Consider the following 23,168-nt stretch of genomic DNA (forward strand, 5'->3'; position numbering starts at 1 on the left):
TTCTGCCAGGTATATATTAGATGCATGAAGCATTTCTTTAATGCATGCGTGCTTACATACAAACTTTCCGAAAGATACATGTTAGATACATCCGGCATTTGTTCGATACATACATGCATGCATACAAATTTTCGAGTTGAACCAATCAGTTATGATAATCCAAAGTTGTTACAGAGATTGATTAGAGCTTATTTCTACTAACCCTGCTCATGAAAATATGAGATAAGAGTACATCTTATTCTACATATCTTAAAAAATCAAACGGAGAAAATATGGAAGATTTTCAAACCATCAGTGCAAATTTGCAACTTGAACAAATAAAAGAAAAAGAAATGAGAGGAATATCAATGAAAAATCTGTTGCTCTGCCTGAAGCTGAATAACCAACAAAGTAACAGGAGTAGTAACAGCTTTGATACCTAAAGTTAATAATGATAAACACTTTTGAAAAATTGGAAACCTTAATCTCTATTTTTTTTCAAAATTTCACTTTATAAACTTATTAGTACTTGTAACGCTAATCGTTTGGACTCCCGACTACATGCTTTATTCCAGGTAGAACTCTTAGTGAAACATAATATTAATAAATGAGTAATATATAATTTTTAAAACTAATAAACGATATATTTCAGGACAAATTCTCGTGGGAGAGTTTGAGAGGGCTGCCAATACAATGTCATATGAGTTTTTGAAAATCGTTTTAGCTAAATTTGGTTTGGGTTCTGAAATCACTCGTTCGATATACATACTTACATATGAAACAGCTGCATGTGTCACCATACCTGTTTATTTTTGTTGCTGAAGAACTTGGTTGTGTGATCAAATGTAATGAGAACATAGAAGGTATTGTTATGAATATAAATTGGCAACAGTATCACCAAACGTTTGTTATTACGTCAAAGGGCATCATCAAGATAGACGTTGATGGCAAGTGGTCAGATGGTGTTATGTGGAAAATTTGTATTTGAAAAAACGGGATGTCCCAAAAGTTGGCTTGGCAGACTATACAAGATATCGGGAGAACATTTGCACTTGGACTACCTACCAGATACGTGTAGAAGGTAGCTACTAGACGTAATTATTGTGGCCCATGTTGGCAAACCGGTTACTGTTGGAAACAAGAACAGAAAAATGTCAGATAATTCACATATTTCATGAAGACATTAATTTTATCAGTTATCTTAATTATCATATATATTAGGGAATCTATACTTCCTGAAGACGACATCTGGCCAACAGCCCTATGAAGGGTACATCGTTTACAACTAAAGAGTCATGTATAGTGCCTAAACGTGGTCTTGTAACGTTCACTCTAAAGCGGATATTACGGTGAACTATTAATGCGTTACAAATACAAACCTACCTGCTTCTAGAGCCGTCGATGGAGCAAGTGACGCCACGCCCATATAGATCACCTGGAAATAAAACATGTCTCCGAGTACAACGTACACAGAGCGACGTGTCTACAAGTACAACCTACATAGAACCACATATCTACAAAAACACCGTACTTAGAGCATCGTGTCTACAAGTAAAACCTACATAGAGCCACGTGTCTACAAGTACAACCTACACAGAACCACGTGTCTACAAAAAGACCGTAGATAGAGCATCGTGTCTACAAGTGCAACCTACATAGAGCTACGTGTCTACAAGTACAACGTATATACAGCCACGTGCCAAGGGTAAGGTACAAAGAGCCAAGACACCTGACACCTGACAGCAGACTCGCTTTCCTAATCAGTTCAAACCCCAGACTCCATACACATCACCTGGGATAAAACATGCGTACATAGAACAACGTAATAGAATAGGGTGTCTACAAGCTCAATGTTAATAGAACCACGTGTCTGGAAGGACAACGTGAACAAGCCACGTGTATAAAGGTACAGCATATACGGAGGCACGTGTCCACAAGTACAACGTACATAGAACCACGTGTCTACAAATAGAATGTGCAAGACACATTACAGTCGAGTCGAAATCCCAACCCCAGACTCCATATTTACTATATCTCTCCTTGTTGCTCTAAGAGTGAATAACATGCCTTCCTCTTTCTTGTTGTAAACTAAACCATTCACTAGACGCACGTCATTGTCATGGTGTTTACACTAACTACTTGTTAACAATCATCATGATGTTTACAATACATACTTGATAACAATCATCACGGTGTTTACAATACCTACTTGTTAACAACATCATGGTGTTTACACTACCTACTTGTTAACAATCATCACGGTGTTTACATTACATACTTGATAACAATCATCGCGGTGTTTACAATACCTACTTGTTAACAACATCATGGTGTTTACACTACCTACTTGTTAACAATCAACACTGTGTTTACAACACCTACTTGTTAACAATCATCATGATGTTTACAATACCTACTTGTTAACAATCATCATGATGTTTACACTACCTACTTGATAACAATCATCATGATGTTTACACTACCTACTTGTTAACAATCATCATGATGTTTACACTACCTACTTGTTAACAATCAAAATGATGTTTACAACACCTACTTGTTAACAATCAACACGGTGTTTACACTACCTACTTGTTAACAATCAAAATGATGTTTACAACACCTACTTGTTAACAATCAACACGGTGTTTACACTACCTACTTGTTAACAATCAACATGATGTTTACACTACCTACTTGTTAACAATCAACACTGTGTTTACAACACCTACTTGTTAACAATCATCATGATGTTTACAATACCTACTTGTTAACAATCATCATGATGTTTACACTACCTACTTGATAACAATCATCATGATGTTTACACTACCTACTTGTTAACAATCATCATGATGTTTACACTACCTACTTGTTAACAATCATCATGATGTTTACAACACCTACTTGTTAACAATCAACACGGTGTTTACACTACCTACTTGTTAACAATCAACATGATGTTTACACTACCTACTTGTTAACAATCATCATGATGTTTACACTACCTACTTGTTAACAATCAACATGATGTTTACACTACCTACTTGTTAACAATCAAAATGATGTTTACAACACCTACTTGTTAACAATCAACACGGTGTTTACACTACCTACTTGTTAACAATCAACATGATGTTTACACTACCTACTTGTTAACAATCAACACTGTGTTTACAACACCTACTTGTTAACAATCATCATGATGTTTACAATACCTACTTGTTAATCATCATGATGTTTACACTACCTACTTGATAACAATCATCATGATGTTTACACTACCTACTTGTTAACAATCATCATGATGTTTACACTACCTACTTGTTAACAATCAAAATGATGTTTACAACACCTACTTGTTAACAATCAACACGGTGTTTACACTACCTACTTGTTAACAATCAACATGATGTTTACACTACCTACTTGTTAACAATCATCATGATGTTTACACTACCTACTTGTTAACAATCAACATGATGTTTACACTACCTACTTGTTAACAATCAAAATGATGTTTACAACACCTACTTGTTAACAATCAACACGGTGTTTACACTACCTACTTGTTAACAATCAACATGATGTTTACACTACCTACTTGTTAACAATCAACACTGTGTTTACAACACCTACTTGTTAACAATCATCATGATGTTTACAATACCTACTTGTTAACAATCATCATGATGTTTACACTACCTACTTGATAACAATCATCATGATGTTTACACTACCTACTTGTTAACAATCATCATGATGTTTACACTACCTACTTGTTAACAATCATCAAGATGTTTACACTACCTACTTGTTAACAATCATTACGGTGTTTACAATACCTACTTGTTAACAATCATCATGATGTTTACACTACCTACTTGATAACAATCATCATGATGTTTACACTACCTACTTGTTAACAATCATCATGATGTTTACACTACCTACTTGTTAACAATCATCATGATGTTTACACTACCTACTTGTTAACAATCATTACGGTGTTTACAATACCTACTTGTTAACAATCATCATGATGTTTACACTACCTACTTGTTAACAATCAAAATGATGTTTACAACACCTACTTGTTAACAATCAACACGGTGTTTACACTACCTACTTGTTAACAATCAACATGATGTTTACAATACCTACTTGTTAACAATCAACACTGTGTTTACAACACCTACTTGTTAACAATCATCATGATGTTTACAATACCTACTTGTTAACAATCATCATGATGTTTACACTACCTACTTGATAACAATCATCATGATGTTTACACTACCTACTTGTTAACAATCATCATGATGTTTACACTACCTACTTGTTAACAATCATCATGATGTTTACAACACCTACTTGTTAACAATCAACACGGTGTTTACACTACCTACTTGTTAACAATCAACATGATGTTTACACTACCTACTTGTTAACAATCATCATGATGTTTACACTACCTACTTGTTAACAATCAAAATGATGTTTACAACACCTACTTGTTAACAATCAACACGGTGTTTACACTACCTACTTGTTAACAATCAACATGATGTTTACACTACCTACTTGTTAACAATCATCATGATGTTTACACTACCTACTTGTTAACAATCAACATGATGTTTACACTACCTACTTGTTAACAATCAAAATGATGTTTACAACACCTACTTGTTAACAATCAACACGGTGTTTACACTACCTACTTGTTAACAATCAACATGATGTTTACACTACCTACTTGTTAACAATCAACACTGTGTTTACAACACCTACTTGTTAACAATCATCATGATGTTTACAATACCTACTTGTTAACAATCATCATGATGTTTACACTACCTACTTGATAACAATCATCATGATGTTTACACTACCTACTTGTTAACAATCATCATGATGTTTACACTACCTACTTGTTAACAATCATCATGATGTTTACACTACCTACTTGTTAACAATCATTACGGTGTTTACAATACCTACTTGTTAACAATCATCATGATGTTTACACTACCTACTTGATAACAATCATCATGATGTTTACACTACCTACTTGTTAACAATCATCATGATGTTTACACTACCTACTTGTTAACAATCATCATGATGTTTACACTACCTACTTGTTAACAATCATTACGGTGTTTACAATACCTACTTGTTAACAATCATCATGATGTTTACACTACCTACTTGTTAACAATCAAAATGATGTTTACAACACCTACTTGTTAACAATCAACACGGTGTTTACACTACCTACTTGTTAACAATCAACATGATGTTTACACTACCTACTTGTTAACAATCAACACTGTGTTTACAACACCTACTTGTTAACAATCATCATGATGTTTACAATACCTACTTGTTAACAATCATCATGATGTTTACACTACCTACTTGTTAACAATCATCATGATGTTTACACTACCTACTTGTTAACAATCATCATGATGTTTACACTACCTACTTGATAACAATCATCATGATGTTTACACTACCTACTTGTTAACAATCATCATGATGTTTACACTACCTACTTGTTAACAATCATCATGATGTTTACAACACCTACTTGTTAACAATCAACACGGTGTTTACACTACCTACTTGTTAACAATCAACATGATGTTTACACTACCTACTTGTTAACAATCATCATGATGTTTACACTACCTACTTGTTAACAATCAACATGATGTTTACACTACCTACTTGTTAACAATCAAAATGATGTTTACAACACCTACTTGTTAACAATCAACACGGTGTTTACACTACCTACTTGTTAACAATCAACATGATGTTTACACTACCTACTTGTTAACAATCAACACTGTGTTTACAACACCTACTTGTTAACAATCATCATGATGTTTACAATACCTACTTGTTAATCATCATGATGTTTACACTACCTACTTGATAACAATCATCATGATGTTTACACTACCTACTTGTTAACAATCATCATGATGTTTACACTACCTACTTGTTAACAATCAAAATGATGTTTACAACACCTACTTGTTAACAATCAACACGGTGTTTACACTACCTACTTGTTAACAATCAACATGATGTTTACACTACCTACTTGTTAACAATCATCATGATGTTTACACTACCTACTTGTTAACAATCAACATGATGTTTACACTACCTACTTGTTAACAATCAAAATGATGTTTACAACACCTACTTGTTAACAATCAACACGGTGTTTACACTACCTACTTGTTAACAATCAACATGATGTTTACAATACCTACTTGTTAACAATCAACACTGTGTTTACAACACCTACTTGTTAACAATCATCATGATGTTTACAATACCTACTTGTTAACAATCATCATGATGTTTACACTACCTACTTGATAACAATCATCATGATGTTTACACTACCTACTTGTTAACAATCATCATGATGTTTACACTACCTACTTGTTAACAATCATCAAGATGTTTACACTACCTACTTGTTAACAATCATTACGGTGTTTACAATACCTACTTGTTAACAATCATCATGATGTTTACACTACCTACTTGATAACAATCATCATGATGTTTACACTACCTACTTGTTAACAATCATCATGATGTTTACACTACCTACTTGTTAACAATCATCATGATGTTTACACTACCTACTTGTTAACAATCATTACGGTGTTTACAATACCTACTTGTTAACAATCATCATGATGTTTACACTACCTACTTGTTAACAATCAAAATGATGTTTACAACACCTACTTGTTAACAATCAACACGGTGTTTACACTACCTACTTGTTAACAATCAACATGATGTTTACAATACCTACTTGTTAACAATCAACACTGTGTTTACAACACCTACTTGTTAACAATCATCATGATGTTTACAATACCTACTTGTTAACAATCATCATGATGTTTACACTACCTACTTGATAACAATCATCATGATGTTTACACTACCTACTTGTTAACAATCATCATGATGTTTACACTACCTACTTGTTAACAATCATCATGATGTTTACAACACCTACTTGTTAACAATCAACACGGTGTTTACACTACCTACTTGTTAACAATCAACATGATGTTTACACTACCTACTTGTTAACAATCATCATGATGTTTACACTACCTACTTGTTAACAATCAAAATGATGTTTACAACACCTACTTGTTAACAATCAACACGGTGTTTACACTACCTACTTGTTAACAATCAACATGATGTTTACACTACCTACTTGTTAACAATCATCATGATGTTTACACTACCTACTTGTTAACAATCAACATGATGTTTACACTACCTACTTGTTAACAATCAAAATGATGTTTACAACACCTACTTGTTAACAATCAACACGGTGTTTACACTACCTACTTGTTAACAATCAACATGATGTTTACACTACCTACTTGTTAACAATCAACACTGTGTTTACAACACCTACTTGTTAACAATCATCATGATGTTTACAATACCTACTTGTTAACAATCATCATGATGTTTACACTACCTACTTGATAACAATCATCATGATGTTTACACTACCTACTTGTTAACAATCATCATGATGTTTACACTACCTACTTGTTAACAATCATCATGATGTTTACACTACCTACTTGTTAACAATCATTACGGTGTTTACAATACCTACTTGTTAACAATCATCATGATGTTTACACTACCTACTTGATAACAATCATCATGATGTTTACACTACCTACTTGTTAACAATCATCATGATGTTTACACTACCTACTTGTTAACAATCATCATGATGTTTACACTACCTACTTGTTAACAATCATTACGGTGTTTACAATACCTACTTGTTAACAATCATCATGATGTTTACACTACCTACTTGTTAACAATCAAAATGATGTTTACAACACCTACTTGTTAACAATCAACACGGTGTTTACACTACCTACTTGTTAACAATCAACATGATGTTTACACTACCTACTTGTTAACAATCAACACTGTGTTTACAACACCTACTTGTTAACAATCATCATGATGTTTACAATACCTACTTGTTAACAATCATCATGATGTTTACACTACCTACTTGATAACAATCATCATGATGTTTACACTACCTACTTGTTAACAATCATCATGATGTTTACACTACCTACTTGTTAACAATCATCATGATGTTTACACTACCTACTTGATAACAATCATCATGATGTTTACACTACCTACTTGTTAACAATCATCATGATGTTTACACTACCTACTTGTCAACAATCATTACGGTGTTTACAATACCTACTTGTTAACAATCATCATGATGTTTACAATACCTACTTGTTAACAATCATCATGATGTTTACACTACCTACTTGTTAACAATCATTACGGTGTTTACAATACCTACTTGTTAACAATCATCATGATGTTTACAATACCTACTTGTTAACAATCAAAATGATGTTTACACTACCTACTTGTTAACAATCATCATAATGTTTACACTACCTACTTGATAACAATCATCATGATGTTTACACTACCTACTTGTTAACAATCATCATGATGTTTACACTACCTACTTGTTAACAATCATCATGATGTTTACACTACCTACTTGATAACAATCATCATGATGTTTACACTACCTACTTGTTAACAATCATCATGATGTTTACACTACCTACTTGTTAACAATCATTACGGTGTTTACAACACCTACTTGTTAACAATCATCATGATGTTTACACTACCTACTTGTTAACAATCATTACGGTGTTTACACTACCTACTTGTTAACAATCATTACGGTGTTTACAATACCTACTTGTTAACAATCATCATGATGTTTACACTACCTACTTGATAACAATCATCATGATGTTTACACTACCTACTTGTTAACAATCATCATGATGTTTACACTACCTACTTGTTAACAATCATCATGATGTTTACACTACCTACTTGTTAACAATCATCATGATGTTTACACTACCTACTTGTTAACAATCATTACGGTGTTTACAATACCTACTTGTTAACAATCATCATGATGTTTACACTACCTACTTGTTAACAATCAAAATGATGTTTACAACACCTACTTGTTAACAATCAACACGGTGTTTACACTACCTACTTGTTAACAATCAACATGATGTTTACACTACCTACTTGTTAACAATCAAAATGATGTTTACAACACCTACTTGTTAACAATCAACACGGTGTTTACACTACCTACTTGTTAACAATCATCATGATGTTTACACTACCTACTTGTTAACAATCAACACTGTGTTTACAACACCTACTTGTTAACAATCATCATGATGTTTACAATACCTACTTGTTAACAATCATCATGATGTTTACACTACCTACTTGATAACAATCATCATGATGTTTACACTACCTACTTGTTAACAATCATCATGATGTTTACACTACCTACTTGTTAACAATCATCATGATGTTTACACTACCTACTTGTTAACAATCATTACGGTGTTTACAATACCTACTTGTTAACAATCATCATGATGTTTACACTACCTACTTGTTAACAATCAAAATGATGTTTACAACACCTACTTGTTAACAATCAACACGGTGTTTACACTACCTACTTGTTAACAATCAACACTGTGTTTACAACACCTACTTGTTAACAATCATCATGATGTTTACAATACCTACTTGTTAACAATCATCATGATGTTTACACTACCTACTTGATAACAATCATCATGATGTTTACACTACCTACTTGTTAACAATCATCATGATGTTTACACTACCTACTTGTTAACAATCAACACGGTGTTTACAATACCTACTTGTTAACAATCATCATGATGTTTACAATACCTACTTGTTAACAATCATCATGATGTTTACACTACCTACTTGTTAACAATCAACACGGTGTTTACAATACCTACTTGTTAACAATCATCATGATGTTTACACTACCTACTTGATAACAATCATCATGATGTTTACACTACCTACTTGTTAACAATCATCATGATGTTTACACTACCTACTTGTTAACAATCATCATGATGTTTACACTACCTACTTGTTAACAATCAAAATGATGTTTACAACACCTACTTGTTAACAATCAACACGGTGTTTACACTACCTACTTGTTAACAATCAACATGATGTTTACACTACCTACTTGTTAACAATCAACACGGTGTTTACAATACCTACTTGTTAACAATCATCATGATGTTTACACTACCTACTTGATAACAATCATCATGATGTTTACACTACCTACTTGTTAACAATCATCATGATGTTTACACTACCTACTTGTTAACAATCATTACGGTGTTTACAATACCTACTTGTTAACAATCATCATGATGTTTACAATACCTACTTGTTAACAATCATCATGATGTTTACACTACCTACTTGTTAACAATCATTACGGTGTTTACAATACCTACTTGTTAACAATCATCATGATGTTTACACTACCTACTTGTTAACAATCATTACGGTGTTTACAACACCTACTTGTTAACAATCATCATGATGTTTACACTACCTACTTGTTAACAATCATTACTGTGTTTACAACACCTACTTGTTAACAATCATTACGGTGTTTACAACACCTACTTGTTAACAATCATCATGATGTTTACACTACCTACTTGTTAACAATCATTACGGTGTTTACAATACCTACTTGTTAACAATCATCATGATGTTTACACTACCTACTTGTTAACAATCAAAATGATGTTTACAACACCTACTTGTTAACAATCAACACGGTGTTTACACTACCTACTTGTTAACAATCAACATGATGTTTACACTACCTACTTGTTAACAATCAACACTGTGTTTACAACACCTACTTGTTAACAATCATCATGATGTTTACAATACCTACTTGTTAACAATCATCATGATGTTTACACTACCTACTTGATAACAATCATCATGATGTTTACACTACCTACTTGTTAACAATCATCATGATGTTTACAACACCTACTTGTTAACAATCAACACGGTGTTTACACTACCTACTTGTTAACAATCAACATGATGTTTACACTACCTACTTGTTAACAATCAAAATGATGTTTACAACACCTACTTGTTAACAATCATCATGATGTTTACACTACCTACTTGTTAACAATCATTACGGTGTTTACAATACCTACTTGTTAACAATCAACACGGTGTTTACACTACCTACTTGTTAACAATCAACATGATGTTTACACTACCTACTTGTTAACAATCATCATGATGTTTACACTACCTACTTGTTAACAATCAAAATGATGTTTACAACACCTACTTGTTAACAATCAACACGGTGTTTACACTACCTACTTGTTAACAATCAACATGATGTTTACACTACCTACTTGTTAACAATCATCATGATGTTTACACTACCTACTTGTTAACAATCAACATGATGTTTACACTACCTACTTGTTAACAATCAAAATGATGTTTACAACACCTACTTGTTAACAATCAACACGGTGTTTACACTACCTACTTGTTAACAATCAACATGATGTTTACACTACCTACTTGTTAACAATCAACACTGTGTTTACAACACCTACTTGTTAACAATCATCATGATGTTTACAATACCTACTTGTTAACAATCATCATGATGTTTACACTACCTACTTGATAACAATCATCATGATGTTTACACTACCTACTTGTTAACAATCATCATGATGTTTACACTACCTACTTGTTAACAATCAACACGGTGTTTACAATACCTACTTGTTAACAATCATCATGATGTTTACAATACCTACTTGTTAACAATCATCATGATGTTTACACTACCTACTTGTTAACAATCAACACGGTGTTTACAATACCTACTTGTTAACAATCATCATGATGTTTACACTACCTACTTGATAACAATCATCATGATGTTTACACTACCTACTTGTTAACAATCATCATGATGTTTACACTACCTACTTGTTAACAATCATCATGATGTTTACACTACCTACTTGTTAACAATCAAAATGATGTTTACAACACCTACTTGTTAACAATCAACACGGTGTTTACACTACCTACTTGTTAACAATCAACATGATGTTTACACTACCTACTTGTTAACAATCAACACGGTGTTTACAATACCTACTTGTTAACAATCATCATGATGTTTACACTACCTACTTGATAACAATCATCATGATGTTTACACTACCTACTTGTTAACAATCATCATGATGTTTACACTACCTACTTGTTAACAATCATTACGGTGTTTACAATACCTACTTGTTAACAATCATCATGATGTTTACAATACCTACTTGTTAACAATCATCATGATGTTTACACTACCTACTTGTTAACAATCATTACGGTGTTTACAATACCTACTTGTTAACAATCATCATGATGTTTACACTACCTACTTGTTAACAATCATTACGGTGTTTACAACACCTACTTGTTAACAATCATCATGATGTTTACACTACCTACTTGTTAACAATCATTACTGTGTTTACAACACCTACTTGTTAACAATCATTACGGTGTTTACAACACCTACTTGTTAACAATCATCATGATGTTTACACTACCTACTTGTTAACAATCATTACGGTGTTTACAATACCTACTTGTTAACAATCATCATGATGTTTACACTACCTACTTGTTAACAATCAAAATGATGTTTACAACACCTACTTGTTAACAATCAACACGGTGTTTACACTACCTACTTGTTAACAATCAACATGATGTTTACACTACCTACTTGTTAACAATCAACACTGTGTTTACAACACCTACTTGTTAACAATCATCATGATGTTTACAATACCTACTTGTTAACAATCATCATGATGTTTACACTACCTACTTGATAACAATCATCATGATGTTTACACTACCTACTTGTTAACAATCATCATGATGTTTACAACACCTACTTGTTAACAATCAACACGGTGTTTACACTACCTACTTGTTAACAATCAACATGATGTTTACACTACCTACTTGTTAACAATCAAAATGATGTTTACAACACCTACTTGTTAACAATCATCATGATGTTTACACTACCTACTTGTTAACAATCATTACGGTGTTTACAATACCTACTTGTTAACAATCAACACGGTGTTTACACTACCTACTTGTTAACAATCAACATGATGTTTACACTACCTACTTGTTAACAATCATCATGATGTTTACACTACCTACTTGTTAACAATCAAAATGATGTTTACAACACCTACTTGTTAACAATCAACACGGTGTTTACACTACCTACTTGTTAACAATCAACATGATGTTTACACTACCTACTTGTTAACAATCATCATGATGTTTACACTACCTACTTGTTAACAATCAACATGATGTTTACACTACCTACTTGTTAACAATCAAAATGATGTTTACAACACCTACTTGTTAACAATCAACACGGTGTTTACACTACCTACTTGTTAACAATCAACATGATGTTTACACTACCTACTTGTTAACAATCAACACTGTGTTTACAACACCTACTTGTTAACAATCATCATGATGTTTACAATACCTACTTGTTAACAATCATCATGATGTTTACACTACCTACTTGATAACAATCATCATGATGTTTACACTACCTACTTGTTAACAATCATCATGATGTTTACACTACCTACTTGTTAACAATCAACACGGTGTTTACAATACCTACTTGTTAACAATCATCATGATGTTTACAATACCTACTTGTTAACAATCAAAATGATGTTTACACTACCTACTTGTTAACAATCATCATAATGTTTACACTACCTACTTGATAACAATCATCATGATGTTTACACTACCTACTTGTTAACAATCATTACGGTGTTTACAATACCTACTTGTTAACAATCATCATGATGTTTACACTACCTACTTGTTAACAATCATCATGATGTTTACACTACCTACTTGTTAACAATCAAAATGATGTTTACAACACCTACTTGTTAACAATCAACACGGTGTTTACACTACCTACTTGTTAACAATCAACATGATGTTTACACTACCTACTTGTTAACAATCAACACTGTGTTTACAACACCTACTTGTTAACAATCATCATGATGTTTACAATACCTACTTGTTAACAATCATCATGATGTTTACACTACCTACTTGATAACAATCATCATGATGTTTACACTACCTACTTGTTAACAATCATCATGATGTTTACACTACCTACTTGTTAACAATCATCATGATGTTTACACTACCTACTTGATAACAATCATCATGATGTTTACACTACCTACTTGTTAACAATCATCATGATGTTTACACTACCTACTTGTTAACAATCATTACGGTGTTTACAATACCTACTTGTTAACAATCATCATGATGTTTACAATACCTACTTGTTAACAATCAACATGATGTTTACACTACCTACTTGTTAACAATCAAAATGATGTTTACAACACCTACTTGTTAACAATCAACACGGTGTTTACACTACCTACTTGTTAACAATCAACATGATGTTTACACTACCTACTTGTTAACAATCAACACTGTGTTTACAACACCTACTTGTTAACAATCATCATGATGTTTACAATACCTACTTGTTAACAATCATCATGATGTTTACACTACCTACTTGATAACAATCATCATGATGTTTACACTACCTACTTGTTAACAATCATCATGATGTTTACACTACCTACTTGTTAACAATCAACACGGTGTTTACAATACCTACTTGTTAACAATCATCATGATGTTTACAATACCTACTTGTTAACAATCAAAATGATGTTTACACTACCTACTTGTTAACAATCATCATAATGTTTACACTACCTACTTGATAACAATCATCATGATGTTTACACTACCTACTTGTTAACAATCATTACGGTGTTTACAATACCTACTTGTTAACAATCATCATGATGTTTACACTACCTACTTGTTAACAATCATCATGATGTTTACACTACCTACTTGTTAACAATCAAAATGATGTTTACAACACCTACTTGTTAACAATCAACACGGTGTTTACACTACCTACTTGTTAACAATCAACATGATGTTTACACTACCTACTTGTTAACAATCAACACTGTGTTTACAACACCTACTTGTTAACAATCATCATGATGTTTACAATACCTACTTGTTAACAATCATCATGATGTTTACACTACCTACTTGATAACAATCATCATGATGTTTACACTACCTACTTGTTAACAATCATCATGATGTTTACACTACCTACTTGTTAACAATCATCATGATGTTTACACTACCTACTTGATAACAATCATCATGATGTTTACACTACCTACTTGTTAACAATCATCATGATGTTTACACTACCTACTTGTTAACAATCATTACGGTGTTTACAATACCTACTTGTTAACAATCATCATGATGTTTACAATACCTACTTGTTAACAATCATCATGATGTTTACACTACCTACTTGTTAACAATCATTACGGTGTTTACAATACCTACTTGTTAACAATCATCATGATGTTTACACTACCTACTTGTTAACAATCATTACGGTGTTTACAACACCTACTTGTTAACAATCATCATGATGTTTACACTACCTACTTGTTAACAATCATTACTGTGTTTACAACACCTACTTGTTAACAATCATTACGGTGTTTACAACACCTACTTGTTAACAATCATCATGATGTTTACACTACCTACTTGTTAACAATCAACACGGTGTTTACAATACCTACTTGTTAACAATCATCATGATGTTTACACTACCTACTTGTTAACAATCAAAATGATGTTTACAACACCTACTTGTTAACAATCAACACGGTGTTTACACTACCTACTTGTTAACAATCAACATGATGTTTACACTACCTACTTGTTAACAATCAACACTGTGTTTACAACACCTACTTGTTAACAATCATCATGATGTTTACAATACCTACTTGTTAACAATCATCATGATGTTTACACTACCTACTTGATAACAATCATCATGATGTTTACACTACCTACTTGTTAACAATCATCATGATGTTTACACTACCTACTTGTTAACAATCATTACGGTGTTTACAATACCTACTTGTTAACAATCATCATGATGTTTACACTACCTACTTGTTAACAATCATCAAGATGTTTACACTACCTACTTGTTAACAATCATTACGGTGTTTACAATACCTACTTGTTAACAATCATCATGATGTTTACACTACCTACTTGATAACAATCATCATGATGTTTACACTACCTACTTGTTAACAATCATCATGATGTTTACACTACCTACTTGTTAACAATCATCATGATGTTTACACTACCTACTTGTTAACAATCATTACGGTGTTTACAATACCTACTTGTTAACAATCATCATGATGTTTACACTACCTACTTGTTAACAATCAAAATGATGTTTACAACACCTACTTGTTAACAATCAACACGGTGTTTACACTACCTACTTGTTAACAATCAACATGATGTTTACACTACCTACTTGTTAACAATCAACACTGTGTTTACAACACCTACTTGTTAACAATCATCATGATGTTTACAATACCTACTTGTTAACAATCATCATGATGTTTACACTACCTACTTGATAACAATCATCATGATGTTTACACTACCTACTTGTTAACAATCATCATGATGTTTACACTACCTACTTGTTAACAATCATCATGATGTTTACAACACCTACTTGTTAACAATCAACACGGTGTTTACACTACCTACTTGTTAACAATCAACATGATGTTTACACTACCTACTTGTTAACAATCATCATGATGTTTACACTACCTACTTGTTAACAATCAAAATGATGTTTACAACACCTACTTGTTAACAATCAACACGGTGTTTACACTACCTACTTGTTAACAATCAACATGATGTTTACACTACCTACTTGTTAACAATCATCATGATGTTTACACTACCTACTTGTTAACAATCAACATGATGTTTACACTACCTACTTGTTAACAATCAAAATGATGTTTACAACACCTACTTGTTAACAATCAACACGGTGTTTACACTACCTACTTGTTAACAATCAACATGATGTTTACACTACCTACTTGTTAACAATCAACACTGTGTTTACAACACCTACTTGTTAACAATCATCATGATGTTTACAATACCTACTTGTTAACAATCATCATGATGTTTACACTACCTACTTGATAACAATCATCATGATGTTTACACTACCTACTTGTTAACAATCATCATGATGTTTACACTACCTACTTGTTAACAATCATCATGATGTTTACACTACCTACTTGTTAACAATCATTACGGTGTTTACAATACCTACTTGTTAACAATCATCATGATGTTTACACTACCTACTTGATAACAATCATCATGATGTTTACACTACCTACTTGTTAACAATCATCATGATGTTTACACTACCTACTTGTTAACAATCATCATGATGTTTACACTACCTACTTGTTAACAATCATTACGGTGTTTACAATACCTACTTGTTAACAATCATCATGATGTTTACACTACCTACTTGTTAACAATCAAAATGATGTTTACAACACCTACTTGTTAACAATCAACACGGTGTTTACACTACCTACTTGTTAACAATCAACATGATGTTTACACTACCTACTTGTTAACAATCAACACTGTGTTTACAACACCTACTTGTTAACAATCATCATGATGTTTACAATACCTACTTGTTAACAATCATCATGATGTTTACACTACCTACTTGATAACAATCATCATGATGTTTACACTACCTACTTGTTAACAATCATCATGATGTTTACACTACCTACTTGTTAACAATCATCATGATGTTTACACTACCTACTTGATAACAATCATCATGATGTTTACACTACCTACTTGTTAACAATCATCATGATGTTTACACTACCTACTTGTTAACAATCATTACGGTGTTTACAATACCTACTTGTTAACAATCATCATGATGTTTACAATACCTACTTGTTAACAATCATCATGATGTTTACACTACCTACTTGTTAACAATCATTACGGTGTTTACAATACCTACTTGTTAACAATCATCATGATGTTTACAATACCTACTTGTTAACAATCAAAATGATGTTTACACTACCTACTTGTTAACAATCATCATAATGTTTACACTACCTACTTGATAACAATCATCATGATGTTTACACTACCTACTTGTTAACAATCATCATGATGTTTACACTACCTACTTGTTAACAATCATCATGATGTTTACACTACCTACTTGATAACAATCATCATGATGTTTACACTACCTACTTGTTAACAATCATCATGATGTTTACACTACCTACTTGTTAACAATCATTACGGTGTTTACAACACCTACTTGTTAACAATCATCATGATGTTTACACTACCTACTTGTTAACAATCATTACGGTGTTTACACTACCTACTTGTTAACAATCATTACGGTGTTTACAATACCTACTTGTTAACAATCATCATGATGTTTACACTACCTACTTGATAACAATCATCATGATGTTTACACTACCTACTTGTTAACAATCATCATGATGTTTACACTACCTACTTGTTAACAATCATCATGATGTTTACACTACCTACTTGTTAACAATCATTACGGTGTTTACAATACCTACTTGTTAACAATCATCATGATGTTTACACTACCTACTTGTTAACAATCAAAATGATGTTTACAACACCTACTTGTTAACAATCAACACGGTGTTTACACTACCTACTTGTTAACAATCAACATGATGTTTACACTACCTACTTGTTAACAATCAACACTGTGTTTACAACACCTACTTGTTAACAATCATCATGATGTTTACAATACCTACTTGTTAACAATCATTACGGTGTTTACAACACCTACTTGTTAACAATCATCATGATGTTTACACTACCTACTTGTTAACAATCAAAATGATGTTTACAACACCTACTTGTTAACAATCAACACGGTGTTTACACTACCTACTTGTTAACAATCAACATGATGTTTACACTACCTACTTGTTAACAATCAACACTGTGTTTACAACACCTACTTGTTAACAATCATCATGATGTTTACAATACCTACTTGTTAACAATCATTACGGTGTTTACAATACCTACTTGTTAACAATCATCATGATGTTTACACTACCTACTTGTTAACAATCAACATGATGTTTACACTACCTACTTGTTAACAATCAACACTGTGTTTACAACACCTACTTGTTAACAATCATCATGATGTTTACAATACCTACTTGTTAACAATCATCATGATGTTTACACTACCTACTTGATAACAATCATCATGATGTTTACACTACCTACTTGTTAACAATCATCATGATGTTTACACTACCTACTTGTTAACAATCATCATGATGTTTACACTACCTACTTGATAACAATCAACACGGTGTTTACAATACCTACTTGTTAACAATCATCATGATGTTTACAATACCTACTTGTTAACAATCAAAATGATGTTTACACTACCTACTTGTTAACAATCATCATAATGTTTACACTACCTACTTGATAACAATCATCATGATGTTTACACTACCTACTTGTTAACAATCATTACGGTGTTTACAATACCTACTTGTTAACAATCATCATGATGTTTACACTACCTACTTGTTAACAATCATCATGATGTTTACACTACCTACTTGTTAACAATCAAAATGATGTTTACAACACCTACTTGTTAACAATCAACACGGTGTTTACACTACCTACTTGTTAACAATCAACATGATGTTTACACTACCTACTTGTTAACAATCAACACTGTGTTTACAACACCTACTTGTTAACAATCATCATGATGTTTACAATACCTACTTGTTAACAATCATCATGATGTTTACACTACCTACTTGATAACAATCATCATGATGTTTACACTACCTACTTGTTAACAATCATCATGATGTTTACACTACCTACTTGTTAACAATCATCATGATGTTTACACTACCTACTTGATAACAATCATCATGATGTTTACACTACCTACTTGTTAACAATCATCATGATGTTTACACTACCTACTTGTTAACAATCATTACGGTGTTTACAATACCTACTTGTTAACAATCATCATGATGTTTACAATACCTACTTGTTAACAATCAACATGATGTTTACACTACCTACTTGTTAACAATCAAAATGATGTTTACAACACCTACTTGTTAACAATCAACACGGTGTTTACACTACCTACTTGTTAACAATCAACATGATGTTTACACTACCTACTTGTTAACAATCAACACTGTGTTTACAACACCTACTTGTTAACAATCATCATGATGTTTACAATACCTACTTGTTAACAATCATCATGATGTTTACACTACCTACTTGATAACAATCATCATGATGTTTACACTACCTACTTGTTAACAATCATCATGATGTTTACACTACCTACTTGTTAACAATCAACACGGTGTTTACAATACCTACTTGTTAACAATCAAAATGATGTTTACACTACCTACTTGTTAACAATCATCATAATGTTTACACTACCTACTTGATAACAATCATCATGATGTTTACACTACCTACTTGTTAACAATCATTACGGTGTTTACAATACCTACTTGTTAACAATCATCATGATGTTTACACTACCTACTTGTTAACAATCATCATGATGTTTACACTACCTACTTGTTAACAATCAAAATGATGTTTACAACACCTACTTGTTAACAATCAACACGGTGTTTACACTACCTACTTGTTAACAATCAACATGATGTTTACACTACCTACTTGTTAACAATCAACACTGTGTTTACAACACCTACTTGTTAACAATCATCATGATGTTTACAATACCTACTTGTTAACAATCATCATGATGTTTACACTACCTACTTGATAACAATCATCATGATGTTTACACTACCTACTTGTTAACAATCATCATGATGTTTACACTACCTACTTGTTAACAATCATCATGATGTTTACACTACCTACTTGATAACAATCATCATGATGTTTACACTACCTACTTGTTAACAATCATCATGATGTTTACACTACCTACTTGTTAACAATCATTACGGTGTTTACAATACCTACTTGTTAACAATCATCATGATGTTTACAATACCTACTTGTTAACAATCATCATGATGTTTACACTACCTACTTGTTAACAATCATTACGGTGTTTACAATACCTACTTGTTAACAATCATCATGATGTTTACACTACCTACTTGTTAACAATCATTACGGTGTTTACAACACCTACTTGTTAACAATCATCATGATGTTTACACTACCTACTTGTTAACAATCATTACTGTGTTTACAACACCTACTTGTTAACAATCATTACGGTGTTTACAACACCTACTTGTTAACAATCATCATGATGTTTACACTACCTACTTGTTAACAATCAACACGGTGTTTACAATACCTACTTGTTAACAATCATCATGATGTTTACACTACCTACTTGTTAACAATCAAAATGATGTTTACAACACCTACTTGTTAACAATCAACACGGTGTTTACACTACCTACTTGTTAACAATCAACATGATGTTTACACTACCTACTTGTTAACAATCAACACTGTGTTTACAACACCTACTTGTTAACAATCATCATGATGTTTACAATACCTACTTGTTAACAATCATCATGATGTTTACACTACCTACTTGATAACAATCATCATGATGTTTACACTACCTACTTGTTAACAATCATCATGATGTTTACACTACCTACTTGTTAACAATCATTACGGTGTTTACAATACCTACTTGTTAACAATCATCATGATGTTTACACTACCTACTTGTTAACAATCATCAAGATGTTTACACTACCTACTTGTTAACAATCATTACGGTGTTTACAATACCTACTTGTTAACAATCATCATGATGTTTACACTACCTACTTGATAACAATCATCATGATGTTTACACTACCTACTTGTTAACAATCATCATGATGTTTACACTACCTACTTGTTAACAATCATCATGATGTTTACACTACCTACTTGTTAACAATCATTACGGTGTTTACAATACCTACTTGTTAACAATCATCATGATGTTTACACTACCTACTTGTTAACAATCAAAATGATGTTTACAACACCTACTTGTTAACAATCAACACGGTGTTTACACTACCTACTTGTTAACAATCAACATGATGTTTACACTACCTACTTGTTAACAATCAACACTGTGTTTACAACACCTACTTGTTAACAATCATCATGATGTTTACAATACCTACTTGTTAACAATCATCATGATGTTTACACTACCTACTTGATAACAATCATCATGATGTTTACACTACCTACTTGTTAACAATCATCATGATGTTTACACTACCTACTTGTTAACAATCATCATGATGTTTACAACACCTACTTGTTAACAATCAACACGGTGTTTACACTACCTACTTGTTAACAATCAACATGATGTTTACACTACCTACTTGTTAACAATCATCATGATGTTTACACTACCTACTTGTTAACAATCAAAATGATGTTTACAACACCTACTTGTTAACAATCAACACGGTGTTTACACTACCTACTTGTTAACAATCAACATGATGTTTACACTACCTACTTGTTAACAATCATCATGATGTTTACACTACCTACTTGTTAACAATCAACATGATGTTTACACTACCTACTTGTTAACAATCAAAATGATGTTTACAACACCTACTTGTTAACAATCAACACGGTGTTTACACTACCTACTTGTTAACAATCAACATGATGTTTACACTACCTACTTGTTAACAATCAACACTGTGTTTACAACACCTACTTGTTAACAATCATCATGATGTTTACAATACCTACTTGTTAACAATCATCATGATGTTTACACTACCTACTTGATAACAATCATCATGATGTTTACACTACCTACTTGTTAACAATCATCATGATGTTTACACTACCTACTTGTTAACAATCAACACGGTGTT

General features: G+C 32.2%; 1 pseudogene; it reads right to left on the reverse strand.

The window, feature by feature from the left end:
* LOC137260319 (sodium-coupled monocarboxylate transporter 1-like) overlaps positions 1-23,168 on the reverse strand; it is a 220,105-nt pseudogene that overhangs the window by 16,283 nt on the left and 180,654 nt on the right.

The sequence above is a fragment of the Haliotis asinina genome, chromosome 13 (genome assembly GCF_037392515.1).
Source record: "Haliotis asinina isolate JCU_RB_2024 chromosome 13, JCU_Hal_asi_v2, whole genome shotgun sequence".
Lineage (NCBI taxonomy): Eukaryota > Metazoa > Mollusca > Gastropoda > Lepetellida > Haliotidae > Haliotis > Haliotis asinina.